The following is a 4,056-nucleotide window of genomic DNA, read 5'->3' as shown; positions in this document are numbered from 1 at the left end:
GGCCTGTTGCACAAAAGTAGAATTAAGACATCCGGGATAAATGACTCAGCTGAGCTCAATGAAGCCAAAACATGTGCGTCCAGGCTTAATTGGTTGCACAAAGACCAAGCCAGGATGAGCAGACACGGATTCATTAAGCCAGGTGAAACCAATCCTGGATAGGTGCGCGCTCACGGCTCACTCAAATAGACCCCGCCACAGATCACAGATTAACTGATTTACCATGGCAACTAGAGCCGCGTACTTTTCCCCGTCGGAAGCACAAATCCTCATGGAGGCATACGAGGAGGTAAAAGATATAATTAAGAAGAAAGGCAACACCGCCACAGTGATAAAGCAAAGAGAAAAAGCGTGGCAAAGTATTGCAGACCGCCTGAATGCGTAAGTAGTGCACAATTACACACTCACCGCTCCGCTGAAACATTACAATTACAAAAATATTTAATTCACATCTCCAAAAATGCAGTTGTACTGTAATTATGAAACGGTTCAATTTTTAATTGAAATGCACTGCAGATATGAGTGAAATTGTGTAAAGTAACTCCATCACACTGTATAAAGCTATGATAAATTTTTTGATATTTTTACTGAAAACAAGACAAAAATACCAAGTAATTTTTGCAGTGTGACTCCATTAAATGTGTGTGTGTGTGTGTGTGTGTGTAGATTAAACATGAACGGGCCAAAACGGACATGGCAGCAGGTCAAAATCAAATACAAGAACATTCTGCAGAATGGTATGGTCCCTGACTAATATTTAACAAAGCACAAGCATATATTGTACCCAGAAGGTGCCTGCTCACACATTGTCTGTACTGTTTTAGCAGTGAAAAAGAATACCCACAGACAAGGCACGGGTGGTGGGTCACCAAAGGCTGACCTTACCCCAGCAGAGGACATGGCCTTGGAGCTAAATAAAGGCAGGCCCGTCTTAGAGGGGATCCCTGGGGGAAAGAGACGAGCATAGGTTCCTCCCAAGATGCCACCCGCTTCATTCAAGGTATGTCCTTCCATCTCTACATGGGATACAACCACATTCATATTGAATCAATTTGGACTGTCTGACTTTGGTTTACCTATTGCCTTGCAGTGCCTGGCAGCACTGTGTTCCTGTTAGAGCCACCAGCACAAGCACCAGACGATGCTGATCCAGTGAGTACTCCATCAAAGGCATACTGTAGGCCTGGCATGTCTTGTCTACTAGCTTCAATATGAATCCGATTAAATGTGATAGGTTGAAGGCCCCAGTGCAGCAGCAACAGCACATGATGGAGACGATGATGAGGAGGAGACCATCTCTCTGGATTCCAGAAGGCATGAGGTATCATGTTAAGACTGTGAAAGTACTATTTACTCTACAATGGTGAGGAGTCCTCATCAAAATCAAAAAATCTCATTTCTTTTACAGGACCCAGATGCTATACAGTGGGAAAACCAGCCTGGCAACATAGTGCATATTAATAAAAGGACACCACATCCTGCCAAATTCCAGCTGCGCTAATTGTATTGTGTTCACAGAGCTCACAAGCTATCAGAAAGTTGTATGGCAACCACCTCCGGCGCCAAATAGAACTGGCAGACATAGACATTCAGTACAAGAAGAAAAAGATGGAAAATCTTGCACTGGAGTCTGAAATAAAAAAGAGGACAATTAGGAAACTGGACCTTGAAATAAAAAAACTTGAGAGGGAGGTGAGATATGCCTTCAATGTACACTGTAGGCTAACTGTAAACACAAATGTATTAATCATTATTTTTCTTTCCTCCCCCAGCTCCAAGAAGATGACACAGCTCAAAATAAAAATTAGGTATATTCTCGTAAAGTCAAGTGAGCCATGACATATGAGCTCTTATTGTGAGCACACAGGACGGTGGCATCTTTCTAAGGTTTTTTTAAATTTTCCCAGCAATCAGTACAACCAAGTCATCGTTATAAGGCATCGCCCTCTTTTGCCCACCCCCCAGCACCAGGTGTGGCCACTAGCCTATATGAAGGCCCAAAATTGTGTGTTCCTTTCTGCTCTGACAATGGCATGCCCATTCGTGCGAGATGTGGTGGATGAAGAAGCACTTGTGCTGAGGAGAGCCTTCAGGCGAGAAAGGGTCTTCAGGGACCGGTTGGACCCACTGGCCTTCCCTGATGACCATCTATATGAAAGATACAGGTTTTCTGCAGATGGCATCAGGTATCTATTAAGCACCGCAGACTACTGGGTCCCAGGATTAAGCACCGCACTGCACGGAGCCATGCACTGAGTGTGGAGCAAATGGTTTGTGTGGCCTTGCGCTTTTTTGCTAGTGGAGCCTTCCTGTACTCAGTGGGGGATGCTGAACAAGGCCACAATTTGCCGCACAATAAGGAGTGTGTGTCTGGCTATCAAAGCATTAGCAGATGTCTTCATCTCCTTCCCTGGCCACAGAAGACTCTGTGACATCAAAGAGGAGTTCTATAGGATTGCAGGTAAGAGGATCTACAAATTACAGGACAACTGTTAACACATAGTAGGATACTCATTACTTTGTGTGACAGGTTTCCACAATGTCATTGGTGCAGTGGACTGCACACACATAAGGATAAAAGCCCCCTCAGGTGCCCATGAGGCCGATTTTGTGAATAGGAAATCCTTTCACAGCATTAATGTTCAGGTGAACATAACTTTTGATATTGTCCATTGACGAACACTCTGCATTGCCAGTGATGTGCATTGATTGGTGTAATATTCCTCATCTTATGATTTCAGATGGTTTGCAATGCTGACTGTGTGATCAGCAATGTTGTGGCAAAATGGCCTGGCTCAGTCCATGACTCCAGAATCTTTCGGGCCTCTGAAATCTATCAGTGCCTATCACAAGGTAAGCCACACAACCCCTATTTATAACCATCATGGCTGTGTCAAGAATATCACTGTGTTTATGAGGTAGTAATGATGAGATTTTGTGTTGACAGGTGAATTCTCTGGTGTGTTGCTGGGAGACAGGGGTATGGCTGCCAGCCTTTTCTCCTGACACCTTTCACAGACCCCCAGGAAGCACAGCAGGCCTACAACCATGCCCATGCCAGGACCAGGGCCAGAGTTGAAATGACCTTTGGCCTCCTGAAGGCACGCTTTCACTGCCTTCACAAATTAAGGGTCAGCCCTGTTAGGGCATGTGATATTACTGTGGCTTGTGCTGTCCTCCACAATGTGGCCTGCCTGAGGAAGGAGAGGGCCCCCAGAGTGCCACCAGCCATGGACTGGGACAATCCGGCAATCTTCCCTGATGACGACAGTGGTCGGCTGCTGAGGGACCAATATGTGTTGAATTATTTTAGTTAGTATGTGTGCTTTCAATTTTGGTTAAATATGTCCTGCGGTGGCAGAGGAATTTGGTTTTTTTGGGTTTGTTTTTTGACGAATTTGGCCTCTTATGATGTTTGTGCGGTATACTGTGTGTAATACAAGGCTGCAGGGAGGCTACTGCATCCATTCATTTGTCTGTTCAGTTGATGTGTATGGATTTGTCCTGCATTTATTTTAGTGTGCAGACATGCAGGGTGTGTTATATACAGACCTTTGAATGTGTATGTATCATTTTGTATAATATGCTTGGATTCTGTGCTTTCCATCTTGTAGCGTCACTGTGACTTCAGTTTCGAAAGGAGCTGATGGTTTACCTGCTTTGTTTTGTCCTTATTCAATAAAGGAACATAATGTTACACATTGTGTTTTTATATTCATATGGAATGTGTATTTGTTTATATGACAGAGTACTAGGGCCACACTGAAGAAAAAGGATAAAGTCATAAATTTATGAGGCTGGTTCTTTCTGCAGAAAAGCTACATATTGTTTTGTTTTGATACTTATGACAATGTGATACTTAATATTCTGGCACATCAGCATGTCTTTGTTTATGAAACCATACTGAAGTACAATTTCACGAAATGCCCCACATCTGTCATTTTAACAACTGTCCTCCTTTAAAACAACTGGTTACAATATTATGACTTGTGTTTTTTTTCCCCTCTGTGGCCCTAATATTCTATCATTTTATATATAGCCTTATAGTCTATGGGA

The 4,056-nt window shown here is 43.4% G+C and overlaps 2 long non-coding RNA genes across 5 annotated transcripts; both read left to right on the top strand.

Moving 5' to 3' along the window:
* Window positions 1-2,188, top strand: LOC135561879 (uncharacterized). 3 transcript variants are annotated; one of them, XR_010459722.1, is made up of 7 exons: window positions 1-381; window positions 667-737; window positions 825-1,000; window positions 1,091-1,152; window positions 1,235-1,321; window positions 1,409-1,692; window positions 1,773-2,188. It is a non-coding gene; the product is annotated as an uncharacterized LOC135561879 (long non-coding RNA). The 3 variants fall into 3 exon arrangements; XR_010459721.1 differs by lacking the exon at window positions 1-381 and having other exon boundaries at window positions 389-737; window positions 1,773-1,808; window positions 1,908-2,188; XR_010459720.1 differs by lacking the exon at window positions 1-381 and having other exon boundaries at window positions 389-737.
* Window positions 2,189-2,208: 20 nt separating this feature from the next.
* Window positions 2,209-3,720, top strand: LOC135561878 (uncharacterized). 2 transcript variants are annotated; one of them, XR_010459718.1, is made up of 3 exons: window positions 2,209-2,461; window positions 2,742-2,853; window positions 2,948-3,720. It is a non-coding gene; the product is annotated as an uncharacterized LOC135561878 (long non-coding RNA). The 2 variants fall into 2 exon arrangements; XR_010459719.1 differs by having other exon boundaries at window positions 2,209-2,646.
* The last annotated feature ends 336 nt before the right edge of the window (window positions 3,721-4,056 follow it).

Source organism: Oncorhynchus nerka, linkage group LG18, assembly GCF_034236695.1.
Source record: "Oncorhynchus nerka isolate Pitt River linkage group LG18, Oner_Uvic_2.0, whole genome shotgun sequence".
Taxonomy (NCBI): Eukaryota; Metazoa; Chordata; class Actinopteri; order Salmoniformes; family Salmonidae; genus Oncorhynchus; species Oncorhynchus nerka.
The sequence above is the reverse complement of the archived record's forward strand: the minus strand, read 5'-3'. Positions and strand labels throughout refer to the sequence as shown.